This window comes from Sapajus apella, unplaced genomic scaffold (genome assembly GCF_009761245.1).
Source record: "Sapajus apella isolate SASKATOON/1434 unplaced genomic scaffold, GSC_monkey_1.0 scaffold35, whole genome shotgun sequence".
In the NCBI taxonomy this organism is placed as follows: Eukaryota; Metazoa; Chordata; class Mammalia; order Primates; family Cebidae; genus Sapajus; species Sapajus apella.
Window position 1 is genome coordinate 1,896,629 of NW_022436975.1, and position 19,128 is coordinate 1,915,756.

Genomic DNA, 19,128 nt, shown 5'->3' on the forward strand with positions numbered 1-19,128 from the left:
AAAAAAAGGCATGATGTGTATTGTATACCTTAAACATTCCAGTTTGCCCAGACTTGATAAAAATCACTTAAAAAAAAACACACACAGAAAAAACTTAAAGATTTTAGCTTTGATTTGGTTGTTGTCGCTTCATAATCTAGGTTCCCAATCTGCTTTCTGATTGCTAGCAGATAAAGGTAATTAAAAATAGATCCAATCAACACATTAGAGCATTACTGCTCACGAAAGGATTCCCAATAAATACAGGGGTTATCTTAGTCTAGAGAGATGTTAATATTTTATAATATCAAGCTTCATGGTACATATAATTTACTTTATATGCTATTAAACTGTTATAACACTTTATATTTTATAAATGATTTTCCCCAAGCCCAGATCACTTATAGTAATAAATACACACACACACACAGACACACACACATGCAGACACACACACACACACACACAGACACACACACACACACAGACACACACACACAAAGCTATCTGATGTTCTCCAGGATTAATACTTTCTAAAGCCCAAATTTCTCAAAAGGCACAGGAATTTACCACTTTAAGCTCAGAAATCTAAAAACAAAATTAGCAAACAAATCACCATACTATATTAAAGTGGTAAATTTTTCAAAAATGTATTTCATATTTTTCTGACTTCTTAAACCACAGAAAGATTTAAAATATTTTATCTTTATAAAAATATGAATTCATGTTTTGATTTTACACATTGAAAAATTTCAAATATTATTAAAATTAAATGACAAAAAAATCCATGGAGGACCAGACCAAATTCTTGTAGCAATTTTTTCATAAAGTATGTGGACTTTGTCATCTGATTTTGATTTTTTCTATTTTTTTTCATACTTTCTTATCTCTCACTCTATTGTTAACAGGCAAGCTGACTGTAGGAGTGAGGAATGAGTGTGTGCACCGTATAGCTAGCAGGCATTGCAAAAGCCTGACATTGTTTCTGGAAAATGAGAGTGTCTTGCCTTTGTGATGTGCTGCCTAAGTAGAGTGGATGTCTTTGACCGACATTCCCATGACCTGGACCTCAGAACTGCTTCAGAGTCCAACGAAGGGCCCTAGATCACCAGCTATTGTGTGTGGAGGATTGTGCTGAGAATAGAAGTAAATATAAAACAGCTTGGGGGATACCTTCAACTCGGAATGAAAACCTGGCATCTGTTTGGAGGCTTATCGGTATGGAAGAGAACTTGAAATAAAACTGTTTTCAACAAATAGCACAGGTCTTCAGACACAATTGACTCTTAAAAGTGCTTGAATGAACTTGAAGATCATGTGCTGTATCAAAGGGCAACTCTAAAATAATCAATGGAATTTTTAAAAGATGGAGATTTTGGTTCAATAAAAGTGGAAAATTCTAATGATGAAGGTTGTCATTGTAATAGACCCCTCGGGAACTGGGCACTGACCTAATTGTCTTGTAGCATTAACTAATTTGATCTCAAGCCCCAAGGGCGAGACCTCAGTATATCTGTATATTAAAGAGACAGCTAGAGGAAGAAGAAGGGGAAATAGAGTAGGGGGAGAATAGGCAGAAGAACAGAAGAAGTACCTGCGGGTATGGGAAACTGAGTCACAGAAAGGTTAAGGCAGTCACATGGGTGGAAAGGCATAGGTCCAGGGATTGAACCTAGGAAGGTTGAATCCAAAGCCGACCATCTCAACCTGTGAGCTGTGATGCCTTTCAACTATCACTTCACACTGAATGCTCTAAAACAAACTCTTACTTTGTAAACCCGGGTATGGAAAATACTTACAAAAACTGGCCTCATTTTCAAAAATAAACAAGTTTTTCTTCACCCTGGAGTTTACAGTTCGCAGGAGGTGGCCGCCTTTATGCGTAGCCTAGGAGGTGCACTAGGATTAGGATCAGCATGCCCCGGGCAGTTCCCTGTGACCTCCGTGCTGCTTTCCGGCAGCCTCCTTCTTGCTCTGCTTTGGGTTTGTAACCAGGAGGGGCTACATTAAATCACACACAAAAAATAAAGCCCACAGAGCTTGTGCTCATGAGTGATGACTGGTAATTAGACCTAGAAAGCCCTCTAGCAAAGCTGCCTTCCATAAAATGGGAAATACTTTTTTTATATAAAGCACATAGCCTAAAGTGTCTATGCGTGTATGTTTCACATCCATTTGTTCATGCGCGCATCATTTCTTTTGCATTCCACGTAAGGACATTTGCATATGTGACCCCCTTTTCTTGTAAGGCTCTTCTTCAACATTTCTCCTTTCCTTTAGTTTTCTACGTAAGGGGCATCTAGAGTGAGAAGTCTTCCCTCTCTGTCATTCTCTCACACTTTTTCTTGTTTCTTCATATTGTTGATTTTTGTCCGGCTTGTTTGCTTGTTTTCATCTCTCTCCCCATAAGAATAGAAGTTCTAGGAGGTCAGGGTCCACTCTGTCTTGTTTCTATTGCTTTGTTCCAGAGGCATATTCCTGGTTCCTCAGTTCACGAGTGTCACAGATTTCATGTGCCCCCTAGCAGGCAGCATCATTCTAGTATAATTTCTGGAAATAAAGCATAGAGCAACTTCTTCAGCACTTCCAAAATTTTGTGAGCAACCACATTCTCTTTTTAAGTCCTCTAAGCTTTGAATAGGTCAAACATTCTAGGTTATTTCCAGCAGAATCCTTGTGGATGTATTTTCTTTCATTTTTAATACCCTGAGGTGATAATGACGATGCTCATAGTGGTGATAATAATAACTGGAGTTTTAAACTAAATTTTCTTTTATCCAAAATAAGTGGAAGTATCTAGGGTTGAAAAGGAAGACCAAGGCTGCTGCTTACTTCATGGACAAAACACGCTTAGTTCTTTGTATCAGGAAGTGCTCAGGGCATAGGGATTAGCCTGCTTTGTTGAAAGGGTGTTTTATTTGAAGGAGTGCTGACTGAATACAGTAGCAAAGGGGATTTTGTTGGGTAAGGCTTGTTTTGCATAAGCAGGTGAGAGACAGGCATCACGTGGCTATGGAGAAGGATATGAGTGCTGTGCTCATGCTTCCCAGGAGCTTTGATGCTGTACAAACTGCTTCAGGGTAACAGACAGCATTTTTGAATAAACTCTGGGTCTAGCATGTTTTTTTTCACCTTTTTGCAGTTGTGTAAATTAAAGCTGCTAAAATGGCCTTCATTTCTGTTTTAATTTAAATCCCATCAAAGGATGTAGTGCTTGGTCTAGCTGCCATTCAGTATAGTTCTGTATCAAATTATATTTCTTAGCGAAATTATTGTAAAATCCTAAAAACAGGGGTTTATAATAGGAAATGCCAGTTTAATTTATGGAAGCTCGCAGAAGCACAGTGATGTGAATTTCTTCAGTGAATTAGACTCCTCCGTCTGTGGCAGCTCAAAGTATGCATGAATGGAAGCAGCGCCGAGGAAATGCATTTATGCTGGAAGAGCCGGCACATTCCGCTCCTGTGCCTCTCTAGCCACAAAGAAATCACTTCTAGGGTTTTTGCTAAGCCTCACATAACATTCCTAATTGCTGTGGCCAGGGAAACTGAAGACAGGCAGACGTTGAAAAATAAGGCAACCCGGACAGTGCGGAAGTGATTAAAACGACAGTGTGATTTCCACTGGTTAGAGGCCAGGACCTACTTGGTGAAGTCTTCTAGTTTGAATTTAAAATTTCCTTTCTGAATAAGTATTTTTACTTATTTAAATATTTAAAATATCAGTGTCTATGAGTTCTTAGCAATAAGTAAATAGTTGGTAGTTACACTATTAATGTGAAAGGTAAAAACATGTAATCTAAACATGGAAACATATGGGCATAGAGATTCAAATGGTGGATAATGTCTTTTTGCATAAGATAATGTATATTTCTTATGATCTTGAAAAGGCATATTTAAAACAAAGTGTTTATTTAAATGGCTGATATTTTCTTGTTTAAGTGTCAATGAAAAGAGTTCCACTGTTTTTTTTTTTTTGTTTTTTTTTTTTTTTTTTTTTTGAGACAGAGTCTTGCTCTGTCGCCAGGTGCCAGGCTGGAGTGCAGTGGCACGATCTCGGCTCACTGCAACCTCCGCCTCCCGGGTTCAAGCAATTCTCCTGCCTCAGCCTTCCGAGGAGCTGGGACTACAGGCGTGCACCACCATGCCCAGCTAATTTTTGTATTTTTGGTAGAGACGAGGTTTCACCATGTTGGCCAGGATGGTCTTGATCTCTTGATCTCGTGATCCGCCCGCCTCGGCCTCCCAAAGTGCTGGGATTAAAGGCGTGAGCCACCGCGCCTGGCCATGAGTTCCACTCTTAAAGACAGGAGAAATGTTAACATATATAGAGACAGTTGTTGAATAGTAAATTAACCCTAATAATAGTGGATCAACATGTATGTTTAAACATTAACTTCACGGTTCATGTTATCTTTTTGCATTTATCTGACATTTACTTGGCATCTATGCTTTTCCTGGATAGGATGCGTTGCGTTGATGTCCTGACATGGCCTACTGAGGCAGAATAGAGTCTGGAGGCAGGGAACCTTAGGTCGATTCATGCTGACTTCCTAGAACTAAATCAAAAGAAAAACCCCAGCTCTCCACTCCAAGTAACAAAAGGACCAGAGGCTACTCCCATTACAACCTTTTTTTGTGCATGGCAGTTGAAAAATTGAAAGTACTTTTTTGTATCTTAACTTCAGCTTCTGATTGGTCCCCTCCTGCAACCAATCAGACTGATGGTGGGCCACTACTTCATTTACATATGGTGTACACCAAGTAACCAATAGGAAACATGTTGAGGGGAATTAAAGCCCACAAAATTCTGTAACCAGGCTCTTAACCGTCTTGCTGGGGCCCACCCCCACTCCGTTGAGTGTACTTTCATTTTAGAATAAATCTCAGCTTTTATTGCTTCATTCTTTCCTTGCTTTGTTTGTATGTTTGGGATAATTCTTTGTTCAAGATGCTGAGAACCTGGACACCCTTAACATTACTACATTGCTACTTAATGGGACAGACTCTTTCTCATGTCATCCCTCGTGCCTGAGCTTAGTAGGTGGTAGGTATATGTTCAGCTGAGTAAATGGATTAATTCAACTTCATTACATGTTTTTCAAGTCTAATTTATTTTAACATCTTGTATTTTAGGCAACATAAGTTATTGTCTCACATATTTTTAGAGCACTTCCATTCTTCAGCTCTTCACTGACTTTAAATCCTTTTATTAATTCAAAGTATTTTGAGCAACTTGAATATTACATTACAAAATCGTATTACAATATGATACCTGCATAAAGAAGACAATTTTCTGCCAAAGAGTACACAATGGCATAAAAAGGTTTTGGGGCTTTTAAAAATGTGGATCACATTATGATGGGAACTGAGGAGAGGTATTGAACCTACCCCAGTGTGACTGAGAGGTCAGGAATTCCTCTACATGGAGAAGATACACAGTTTTGATTTTAAAAGATCAAGAGAAAAATATCTGGCTATGAATTTCCATCTTTTGTGGCCACCTCTCATAAACACCTTTCATGGCTTTCCACAAATTAATGAATGAATCTTTTCAGATTGTTTACCATGAGATTCCTTTATGCAACGTGTCTGCTCCTTTCTTGTGGCATTTGTAGTTTATTTATATTACTACAGTATGTGAAAATTTTCCTTCCAAGCAAATGTCCGTCTTATTATTTGCTGCACCCTGAGGTCTTTTTTGTGGTACATCCTGAGTAGTTCCATGCGTGTTTGTGTCACAGTAAAGCCGTTGGCCTCTCTTGTGTAAAGAGTATGATCATTGTCATATTCCATATTCTTTCTTGCATATGGATTATATTCCCCCGTACTGTGGAATCAGACATACCCATATGACTTGCTTTGGCCAATAAAACATAAGTGCAAATGATGTTTGTGATTCCAGGAAAAAGCACTATAAGAAACATAATGTGGTTCACTAGGTTCTTTTACTCTCTGCAAAGGACAGAATAATGCCTCCAAAGATATCCATCCCTTGATCCCCAAATCTGTGATTATGCTGTTTTACATGGCAAAAGGGATTTTGCAGTGGGGATTAACATAAGGACCTTGAGATGAGGAGATCATCCCGGGAACGGAATCACATGAGTTTAGTAGGTGATATTTAATAATGATAGCCCAAGGGAACTGATTATAGAAAAATGAAGAGATTGTTGCTTTTCAGCCTTAGAAGCTTTTGGGCTGAGATGATGGGGTTTTCTAAATATAGGATCATGTAATCTACAAACAGAAACAGTTTGACTTCTTCGCTTCCTATCTGAATATGTTTTATTTCTTAAACACAGGGGGACATTTGCTGATGAGGGCCCAAGGGAACTGGCTATAGAAAAAAGGAGAGAGAGTTGCTTATCAGCCTAAGAAGCTTTTGGGCTGAGATGACAGTGTTTTTTAAACACAGGATAATGTAATGCACAAACAGAGACAATTTGACTTTCTCTCTTCCTATTTGAATACGCTTTATTTCTTTCTCTTGCCTGGTTGCCCTGGCCAGAACTTAAAATACTGTGTTGAATAGGAGTGGTGAGAAAGGCCATCTTTGTCTTGTGATGGTTTTTAAGGGGAATGCTTCCAGCTTTTGCCCATTCTGTATGATATTGGCTGTGGGTTTATCATAAGTGGCTCTTATTTTGAGGTATGTTCCATCAATACCTAGTTTATTGCGAGTTTTTAACATAAAGGAATGTTGAAATTTATCAAAGGCCTTTTCTGCATGTATTGAGATAATCATGCAGTTTTGTCTTTAGTTCTGTTCACGTGATGAATTACGTTTATCGATTTGCATATGTCGAACTAGCCTTGCATCCTGGTGATGACACCACCTTGATTGTGGTGGATAAGTTTTTTGATGTGCTGCTGGATTTGGTTTGCCAGTATTTTATCAAAGATTTATCTTATTTTTTAAAATTAATTTTTCTATAAGTTATTGGGGTAGAAGTGATATTTGGTTACACGTAAGTTCTTTAGTGGTGATTTGTGAGATTTTGGTGCAACTATCACCCAAGCAGTACACACTGCATCATATTTGTAGTCTTGTATCTCTTGCCTCCCTCCTAGTCTTCCCCCCAAATCTTCAAAATCCATTTTATCATTCTTATGCCTTTGTGTCCTCAAAGCTTAGCTTCCACATAATGGTGAGAACATACGATGTTTGGTTTTTCATTCCTGAGTTACTTCATTTGGAATAATAGTCTACAATGTCATCCAGGTCACTGTAAGTGCTGTTAATTCATTCCTTTATATGGCCGAATTGTATTTCATTGTATATGTATACATCACTCTGTGTGTGTGTGTGTATACTGTGATGTATATATATAATATATATTTATATATATAAACTTTTATACATATATAAATATATATGTATATAAATTGTGAGATAATACATATATATGCATATATATATGTATATACATATATGTATATATACATATACATATATACTATGTATATATACCTATACATATATGTGTGTGTATATATATATGTATATATCTCACGGTTTATTTATACACTTGTTGATTGATGGGCATTTTGGGTTTGTTCCATGATTTGGCAATTGTAAATTGTGCTGCTATAAACATGCATGTGCATCTTTTTTGCATAATGACTTCTTTTCCTCTGGGTAGATACCTAGTTGTAGGATTGCTGGATCAAATGGTAGTTCTACTTTTAGTTCTTTAAGGAATCTCCACACTGTTTTCCATAGTAGCTGTACTAGTTTACATTCCCATCAGCAGTGTAGAAGTGTTCCCTCATCACCACATCCACTCCAAGATCTATTTTTGATGTTTTGATTATGGCCATTCTTGCAGGAGTAAGGTGGTATTGCACCGGAGTTTTGAGTTGCATTTCCCTGATCATTAGTGATGTCGAGAATTTTTTCATGTTTGTTGGCCATTTATATATCTTCTTTTGGGAATTATCTATCCATATCCTTAGCTTACTTTTTGATGGGATATTTTGTTTTTTGTTGCTAATTTATTTGAGCTCATTGCAGATTCTGGATATTAGTCCTTTGTCAGATGTATAGATTCTGAAGATTTTCTTCCACTTGGCAGGTTGTCTATTTGCTCTGCTGACTATTCCTTTTGTCATGCAAAAGCTCTTTAGTTTAGTTAAGTGCCAACTATTTATCTTTGTTTTTATTCCACTTGCTTTTGGGTTTTTGGTCATGAAATCCTTGCCTAAGCCAATGTCTAGAAGGGTTTTCCCAATGTTATCTTCTAGAATTTTCATAGTTTCAGGTCTTAGATTTAAGTCCTTAATCCATCCTGAGTTGATTTTTGTAAAAGGTGGGAGATGAGGATCCAGTTTCATTCTCCCCATGTGGCTAGCCAGTTATCCCAGCACCATTTGTTGAAAAGGGTTTCCTTTCCCCACTTTATGCTTGTGTTTACTTTGTCAAAGATCAGTTGGCTCTAAGTATTTGGGTTTATTGCTGGGTTCTCTATTGTGTTCCATTGATCTACATGCCTATATTTATACCAGCACCACGCTGTTTTGGTGACTATGGCATTATAGTATAGTTTGAAATCGGGTAGTACGATGCCTCCATATTTGTTCTTTTTGCTTAGTCTTGCTTTGGCTATGGGTGCTCTTTTATGGTTCCATATGAATTTTAGAATTTTTTTCTAATTCTGTAAAGAATTGTGGTGATATTTTGATGGGAATGGCATTGATTTTGTAAATTGCTTTGAGTCAGTTTCACAGTATTGATTCTACCCATTCATGAGCATGGGATATGTTTCCATTTGTGTCATGAAAGAAATCTGATTTCTTTCAGCAGTGTTTTGTAGTTTTTCTTGTAGAGGTCTTTTGACTCTTTGGTTAGGTGTATGCCTACTTTGGTTTTTGTTTTGCAGCTGTTGTAAAAGGGGTTGAGTTATTGATTGATTTTCCACAGGTTCTTGCTGGGGTACAGAAGAGTTACTGATTTGTGTACCTTAATCTTGTATCTGGAACTTCGCTGAATTCTTTTATCAGTTCTAGGAACTTTCTGGAGGAGTCTTTAGGGTTTTCAAGCTAAACGATCATTTCATCAACAAACAATGACAGTTTGACTTCCTCATTACTGATTTGGATGCCCTTTCTTTCTTTCTCTTGTCTGATTGCTCTGGCTAGGACTTCCAGTACTATGTTAAAGAGGAGTGGTGAGAGTGGCCATCCTTGTCTCATTTCAGGTCTCAGAGGGAATGCTTTCAACTCTTCCCCATTTATTATTATGTTGGCTGTTGGTTTCTCATAGATGGCTTTTATTACACTCTACCTTTATGGCAATTTGTTCTGGCAGCCCTAAGAAACTAACACTCTTACATGCCTTACCTCCCTTACATCCCTCAGCTTCAAAGCCAAAAATGGCAATTGAGTCCTTCTTGCAGTGCTCTCTCCTGCTCTCTTTTTTTCTTTTTAAAAATTATTTTATTTTAAGTGCCGGAATACATGTGCAGGATGTGCACATGGTGCACATGCCATGGTGTTTTGCTGCACCTGTCAAATCATCACCTAGGCTTTCTTTAATTTAGGCCATAAAATGAGCCTCAATAAATTTAAGAAAATGGAAATTACATCAAGCACTCTCTTAGAACACAGTGTAATAAAACTGGAAATCAACTCTAAAAGGAATCCTCCAAACCATGAAAATAAATGGAAATTAAATAACTTGTTCCCGAATGAGCATGGGGTCAGAAACGAAATCAAGATGAAAAATTTAAAAGTCTTCAAACTGAACAACGATAATAGCACAACCTATCAAAGCCTCTGGGATTCAGCAAAGGCAGTGCTAAGAGGAAAGTTCATAGCCCTAAACATCTACATCCAAAAGACTGAAGGCGAACCAACTGACATGCTATGGTAACACCTTGAAGAGCTAGAGAAACAAGAACACACCCAACCCAAACCCAGCAGAAGAAAGGGAATAACCAAGATCAGAGCAGAACTAAATGAAACTGAAACAAGCAACAAAAAAATACAAAAGATCAATTAAACAAAAAGATGGTTCTTTGAAAAGATAAATAAAATTTATAGACCATTAGCAAGATTAACCAAGGAAGGAAGAGAGAAAAACCAAATAACCTCATTAAGAAACAAAACAGAAGATATTACAACTGGCACCACCGAAATACAAAAGATCATTGAAGGTTACTGTGAACACCCTTACCCACGTAAACTAGAAAACACAGAAGAGATGGAGAAATTTCTGGAAACATGCAACCTCCTAGCACAAATCAGGAAGAATTAGATACCCTGAACAGACCAATAACAAGCAGTGAGATCGAAATGTTAATTTAAAAATTACCTGCGAAAAAAGTCCAGGACCAAACAGATTCACAGCAGAATTCTATCAGACATTCAAAGAAGAATTGGTACCAATTTTTTGACACTATTCCATGAGATAGAGAAAGAAGGAATATTCCCTAATCCCTAATTCATTTTATGAAGCCAGCATCACCCTAATACCCAAACCAGGAAAGGACATAACCAAAAAAGAAAACTACAGACTGACATCGTTAATGAACATAGATGCTAAAATCCTTAAAAAAAATACTAGCTAACTGAATCAAACAATATATCAAAAAGATAATCTACCGTGACTGAGTGGGTTTCATACCAGGGATACAGGGATAGCATAACAAATGCAAGTCAATAAATGTGATACACAGAATTAAAAGCAAAAATCACATGATCATCTCAACAGATGCAGAGAAAGCATTTGACAAGATCCAGCATCCTTTTATGGTTAAAACTCTCAGCAAAATCGGCACAAAAGGGACATACCACAGGCACTGAGGTGTTTGGGACCGCAGCCTGCCTTAGACCTTCCTGCAAAATGAACACCTCTTTTGTTCTTGGCCTTTATGAGGCTGGAAAGTTTTAAAATAAAACTAAGAAACACACCGAACAAGAAAATTGAAAACAGGCAGACATAAGTTTTAAAATGGTCCTCCTACTTGTCCTGAGACATTGGATTGATGTCTTAATCATTTTGGTCTTTGACTTTCATTATAGTTTGTAAAATAGAAATCAAAATAACAACAGAATTTTCAGTTATGTTTAAGCTTGACATTTTCTTGGGACTCTTACTATGCAAGCTGTTACCAATCATTCCTTCCTGATGCTGAACTACTACTCTGTACGCTTTTACTGTGAAAATCAGGGTTGCCTATTTTCTTCCATTCATTTTGCTCTCATGGTCTGTGACATTATCATACTACTAGTTAGCAGGAGATTGTCAATTTGTGTTTATTCCACCTATGAAGGTATAGATTCTTCCCAGAATAAAGTAACTCCTCTCTGCATTTCTCCTCACTTGTATGAATATTCTTGGAGTAAAGCCAACAGAACAGCGTGATTATTACCCAGTCGATTCTGTGTTGAGTATCTGCTATCATATTCCTATTGGGCTTCTGTCAAACATTACAGAGTCTCAAACTCACCAAATATCTTTGTTTTCATGATTCTTAGAATTACTTTTTGATATAAACTCCAGGGTCACTTCCCAAGGCAAGGCAACCTATATGTGATAATCTATTATAATGGCCCCTCACACATGTAAGGCTATTCAGTCAGTCCACTCCTTGCAACTCAGAGTGAAATTTCTATTGTCATTCCAAAAAAATCTACATTATCAAGGACTCAATAAAAATATCACTGAATGCAAAAATAGGGAATTTGCAATATTCTCCTTATAAAACACATGTACTATATCTTTTCTTTACTGGAACTTTTTGATATACTCATGTGAAAAAAAAAGAAATCATATATTTTAATTACTGTAGCTTTTATAACTATTTCAGCAGGATGGTGTATACCAAAGATAATTCAGATAACACTGATTTTTTTTGAAAACCTATAAAAGCATATTTATTTTTCCAAAGATTTTAATGCTATGACCACAATTCTAAAGCATTCATTGATCTTTTCAGTGAATATTTTGAATTTTATGTGTGGGTATTCAAACATACATTTAGATAAAAAAGAAGCATTGATATTATTCTTACTCTTTTGAAAGCCTAAATACATTTTTTTCCATAATATATATTCAGAGGAATGTGAGATTTTTGGTGGTGGTTTATTATTTTGTCTTTTTTTTTTTCAGAACATTGATGTTGATAATTTATCCATCAAAACCAATAATTGGAAGAAATAGAACAGCTCTCTGAGCTAGTAGAAATCTTAATACATGTTATTAGAAATAGAATTTTTGTAAAAATAACACAAGAAAAAAGGCTGAAGGCAGGGTAAAAAGCGATATTACTGATAAATAGAAAACATCAGTTACTTGGTCTCAACAAAGTTAAAAATTGTCCTTTTTGGTGAATATGAGATGCATTCCTGTAGAAACTTCTCATAGAGCTGTCTAATGGGACACAGCTACTTGGAATGAAATCTTATTGAAAAAAAATCATTTTTGTATGTTCTATAGGAACTAAACATAAAATGAAGCATGATAAATGAGTTAATTTTAGCACCACTGAAAGAAAATCTATGAACAGGTAGTTATATAAAACTTGAATTGACTAACAATGCCAAGAACAATCAGAATTTAATAACATATCTATAGGTGACTCTTTAAAGCGTTTAGATACAGTCACTTTGCTTTATTGCACTTTGTGAATATAGGGTATTTTTTCTTTACAAATGGATGGTCTGTGGTAACCCTGCATGGGGCAAGTCTATCTGCAACATTTTACCAATAGCAGGCACGCACTTCATGTATTTGTGTCACATTTTGGTACTCCTCACAGTGTTTTGAAATTTTCGTTATTACGATATCTGCATAGTGATCTGTAACCAGTGATCTGGGATTTTACTGTTGTGATTGTTTTGGGGTGCCCTGAACTGTACCCGTATAAGAGGGCAGACTTGATCGATAAATGTTGGGTGTGTTCTGACTGTTCCATCGGCCGGCTGTTCAGTCTCTTTCCCTCTCCTCTGTCCTGCCTATTCTCTGAGACACACGGTATTAAAATCAGGTTCATTAATAACCCTACAATGGCCTCTAAGTATTCAAGTAAGAAGAAAATCGCAAGACTCTCTCTTTGAATCAAAGGGGAGAAATAATTAAGCTTAATGAGGAAGGCATGTTAAAAGCAGAGATAGACCAGAAGCTAGGCCTCCCTCTTCCACTAAACAGCCAAGTTTTGAATGCAAAAGAAAATATCTTTTAAAAAATTAAATGTGTTATTCCAGCAAATACGTGAAGTATAAAAAAGCAAAACAGCCTCATTGCTGATATGGAAAAAAATTCTCATGGTCTAGATAGAAGATCAAACCAGCAGCAACAGTCCCTGAAGCCAAAGCCTAATCCAGAACAAAGCACTAATGCCTTCAAATCTATGAAAGCGGAGACTTGAGGAAGCTTCAGGAGGAAAGGTTGAAGCTAGCAGAGGTTGGTTCATGAGGTTTAAGGAAAGAAGCTGTTTCCATAACCTAAAAGTGCAAGATGACACAGCAAGTGGTGATGTAGAAGCTGCAGCAAGTTACCCAGAAGGTCTAGCTAAGATAATTGATGAAGGGGGCTACACGAAACAACAAAATTTCGGTGTAAACAGCCTTCTTTTGGAAGAATATGCTATCTAAGACTTTTATAGCTAGAAAGAAGTCAATGCTTGGCTTCAGAACCTCAAAGGAGATGCTGACTCTCTTCCTAAGGACTGTTGCAGATGGTGACTTTCCAATGCTCATTTACCATACTAAAAATACTAGGCCCCTTGAGAATTATGCTAAATCTACTCTGCCTGTGCTCCCGAAATGGAACAACAAAGCCTGGATGACAGCAGATCTGTTTACAGCATGGATCACTGAATATTTTAAGCCCATTGTTGAGACCAACTTCTATCTCTTTCAAAACTTTACTGCTCATTTACCGTGTACCTAGTCACTCAGGAGCTCTAATGGAGACACACAAGGAGATTAATATTGTTTTCATGCTTGATAACACAACCTCTATTCTGCAGCCCATTAATCAAAGAGTAGTTTTACCTTTCAAGTCTTATTAAGAAATTCATTTTGCAAGGCAATGGCTGCCATAGATAATGATGAGAGAAGGTCAAAATGTCAACATTAACAGGAGTTTGAAGAAGTTGATTCACGCTTCTTCATGGATGTCTATGAGGGGTTCAAGATTTCAGTAGAAGAAGTAAGTGCAAATGTGATGGAAATAGCAACAGAAGCAGAATTACAAGTGAAGCCTGAAAACATGAGTAAATTGCTGTAATCTCAGGATAATACTTTAAAAGGTGAGGAGCTGCTTTTTATGCATGAGCACAGCAAGTGGTTTCTTGAGATGAAATCTACTTCTGATGAAGATGTTGTGAACACTGTTGAAATGACAACAAATGATTTAGAATATTCCATAAACTTAATTGATAAAGCAGCCCCAGAGTTTGAAAAAAACTGACTTCAATTTTGAAAGAAATTCTGTGGGTAAAATTCTGTCAAACACCACTGCATGCTACAGAGGAGTTTTTCATGAAAAGAGTCAATCAGTGCAACAAATTTTAAGGTTTTCGTACTTTAAGAAATTGTCACAGCCACCGCAACCCTCAGGAACCCCACCCTGATCAGTCAGCAGCCATCAACATCAAGACAAGACCCTCCACCAGCAAAAAGATTATGACTTGGTGAAGGTTAAGATAATTCTTAGCATTTTTAAAATTAATAAGGTATTCTTTAAGTAAGTACATTGCTCTTCTAGACATCATGCTATTGCACCCTTAATAGAATACAGCACAGCATAAACATAACTTTTATATGTACTGGGAAACCAAAAATGTGACTTCCTTTATTGTGATATTTGATTTATTGCAGTCATCTGGAACCAAACTCTCAATATCTTCAAAGTATGCCTATACTTATATTCGTGTAGTTTATGACTTATCTGCCTGTGTGTTACTTCATTAGGTTGAAGTTGAGTTGAATGAAGAAATCAGTGCTGGATAAACATTATTTGGCAGCTTTTAAATCTTAAAAAACAGAATTATATGCCTACTATTCACCCTTGGAAAACATTAAGCTTTTCTGGCAATGTGTAACAAGAAAGGTTAAAAAAAAGTTCAAAACCATTTATATTTTTCCCATTAATGGAGAAGGAAAACATATAATAATATCTTTATTATACATATCCTTCATGTGATTTTTAAATATTTCAATTTAGAAACACAGTAAACATTTTCTACAAAACGAAATTACCTTCTTTCTCACTTAAATCTCTACAAGCAAGTTCATAATGGTCTTCGATAAGCCAGAGATAAAAAAGATTTCTGTCAGAATGCTGAAAGTGTGAGTGTTTTGTGCTACAGATACATTGTAGACAAATCAGGGCAGAATTCCTGATCTGGTGGAAGAGGACTGAGGGAATGACTCAGAAATAAGTATTTTTAAATGTACAGATTTCACAATTGTTTGCTAATTAGAAATTAGTTCATTAATATTCAATGTAATTATTAATATGTTAGCATTTATAGTTGTTTTCACCATGTGTTTTCTACCAGTATTCTCAGTTCTTCCATTCCTCCCGTCCTGTAGATAGGAAAGGGAGATCATGATCTTGCCACCTACAATCAAGGTGTGCTTCCAATATAACCAACAGAAAATGAAATCTCCTGATAAATACTGGTCATCTAAGAGAGAAGGTATCTATTGCTTACTTGACCTCATTGCCCTACCAGAAAGAGCAAGGAAAGGAAATGGAATTTCCTCCTCCAAGTGAGAGAATGCATCACTACCTTTTTCACTTTCAGTCCACCCCAATACATACTCTGAATTGCTAGAGCCACTGGAATAATAACACTGGGGATGGCACTGGGGTTTGGTGGGAAGGAGAAGGACTTAGACTCCATTTGGAATAATTGTGTTGAAATGAATAGGTGAATGTAAATCAAACGAAAATGCCTTTAAAAATTTTTATTGTGAAAATTTCAAGTTGCACATGAATGATTTGAGAACAGTATAATAAAATCACATGTCCTCACAATCATCCTCTATAATGATCAACATATTATTATCTGTATGTGATCAAACACACATGGATGATTGTGTTTCCTCTATAAACTGATGGAGTTCAGGACATGCTACCCCTAAATGAAAGTGGATCGTCCTAAGGCCTCCATCCTCATTATGTTCACATTGAGTAGACAAAGGAGGAAGTGGAAGGGTTGGTCTTGTGGCAGAGACAGAAGACAATGATATAAGTGGATGCACATAACTAACCTCATGTTGTTCAAGGGTCAACTGTATTTTTTTTCTCTTACATCTCTGATGCCTAATTTTTTTCTTTTGAATTTTTTAGCACAATTCTAAGACTTCAATTTAATCTGCAAATACTTCATTGTGTACCTCTAAGAGAAAATACTTTTTAAAAACAGTAACATGGCATGATGACCCACGCCTGTAAGCTCAGCACTCTGGGAGGCCGAAGCAGGCGGATCACGAGGTCAAGAGATTGAGACCATCCTGGCCAACATGGTGAAACCCCGTCTCTACTAAAAACACAAAAATTAGCTGGGTGTGGTGGCGCGTGACTGTAGTCCCAGCTACTCAGGAGGCTGAGGCAGGAGAACTGCTTAAACCCCGGAGGCGGAGGTTGCAGTGAGCCGAGACTGCACGACTGCACTCCAGCCTGGCACCTGGTTACCGAGCGAGACTCTATCTCAAAAAAAAGAAAAAAAAAAAAACCAACATAACATTACCATAGTTGTAACTAAAAAATAAACAGTAATTCCTAATGTTATCTAATATTCAGTCTATGTTCAAATTTTCTCAATTGGATCATAAATATATTTTATGGAGAGTTTGTTTGAATCAGGGTAAAAATAAAGTCAATATGTTGCCTTTGTTTTATATCTTTCTTAAATCTCTTTTAGACTCTGCAGTCCCAAATTCCTCCTTCTTTATTTTCATTTATAGGTCACTTGTCCTGAACAATCTAGCACATTTTTTGTATAGATGATGTATTCCTTTGAAGTCTTAACATGTTCTTCTAACTCCTATCTGCAAGCCAGTAGCTAGATCTAGAGGACTAGGCGAAATCTTCATAGGGTGGTGTTTTGTTCCTTCCATGACCTCACACCAGAAATGCTATCATTTATGCATAATGTATAAATTAATCACATAATCGAATTCAGGATAGATTGCAATTGATCAAAAGTCCAACTGAGAGCTCTTAAATAATGTAGATGATTTTTTAAATATGCTTACATGTATCCAAGACTGAGATCTCTTGAAATGACCAAGAACAGGGAGGCAGGGCTGTGAAATGGGGCTACCAAGGAGAGGAGCTCCCCAGCTACAGCAGCTTTTGCCTTAAAGCCATTTTCCAACTTAAGACACAAGAAGGAAGTTTCACTACGCAGTCTGTGCATGAAGAGGATAGAGAACAGGGTCTCAAGGTTAACAAACAGTGTGAAAACAGAGCCGGCTTCTTCCTAAATAAATCTGGCCAAATCTGAAGTGGAATTGTATAGCAAGCACACTAAGAAGTGAAGCATTAGCACTCTGAAAATCAGAGGAATGTGTGAGCAGTCTTGTAGTAAGAAGCCGGAACTGCACTTCAGGTCCTATTTAGGAGAAGGACAGTGCTGCTTGCACCACTGTTTCATCTGGAAGTCAGGAGAGATTCATGGTGTTTATAGGGAAGCACCACAGTAGATGGAAACTTCCAAAATTAGTAATCGCCTGATTCATCTCAGCCCAGGATTGGAGCAAGAGATCCCTTACCACTGCATCTGCCTAGCAAAGCAAAGGTTGAACATTTGTGGAAGAATATATTATATTCAACCTTGCTTTCATATATAGCTGGCAGCCTATCAATTCCTAGACACATAAATAATATCAATTGTATTAAAACTCAAAAAAACCCCCACAGAAAATAGAAATAGATCTGAAGTTACTTCAGATGCAGGGTTAACAACAAGGACTAAATAACTAACATTAATATCTACAAAAAATAGGAAAATGGAGAAAATATATGAAAAGAGAATTAGAATTTTAAAAAATTTAAATGAAAATTCCAGAATTAAAAGATATGTTTATGAACTCAGTAAGTGGATTTAGGAGATTAGACACAAGAATATGGCACTTGCAAAGTAGAAGACATGTAGAAAATATTCAAAGTAGATACATGGAGAGAACGAAAAATCAAACAAGAAGTAGAATAAGGAATATGTGGGGAAATTGGTATATTCTGTAATTTGGGTGTCAGAAAGAGACTCCAAAAAAGATATGCAGAAAAGCAGAGATAATGGCTAAACATTTTGCCAAACTGATGAAAATTATTCACCCACATAGTCAAGAAGCTCTGCTACTGCCAAGCAGAATAAATATAAAGGAAATAGTTATAACAAAATGCTGAAAGGCAGAGAGAAAACCCTACAAATAGGTAACAAAAGAAGACACACTACCTTCAGAAGAGCAAAACTAAATCTAAAGCTGACTTCTCAATGAAAATGATGGAAAGCCAGACAATGATGAAATGGCATCATTCATAAGCTGGAAGAACAGAGTCCACATTTAAATCATGGGAAAATTAACATATTAATAAGAAATGAAGACGTTTTCAAAAAATAAATGGAAAGGATGGTACATTAAGATAGTTATACAAGTTATTACAGGCCGGGCTTCAAGTGGGAAATAAACGATTGCAGATTTGAATACAGAAATGCATAAAGAAGGACGAACAGAAAGGGTAACTTCATTACATATAATACAAATATGTGTAACATTAGAACACATAAAATAATTATATAAATTAAGGAAGGAGTTAAGTCAAATAAAAATGTTTTAATATTTTAACATTGTTAAAGAATATAAATGCAAAATTTCTTAAAAGTGTAACAATTAAAATCCAACAAAATGTACATAGACTGCATTAGGAAAACAATTTAATTTCAGAACACAGGGGAGAAAGTGAAAAAATAAATTTTGTTCTTTATATCCTACACCAAAATCAACTGCAGTTTGATTTCGAACCTGCTTATGAGAAGTGTTAAGTAGAAACCTTTTAGATAAAAATTATAGAAGAATATTGTCATAACCTTAGGTTAGGCAAAGAGAAACATGACTTGTAAGTTTAGACTGGCATTTCCAATTCAGATTTAAGACACCAATGTTTTCAGTTAATACTTTATTTTCA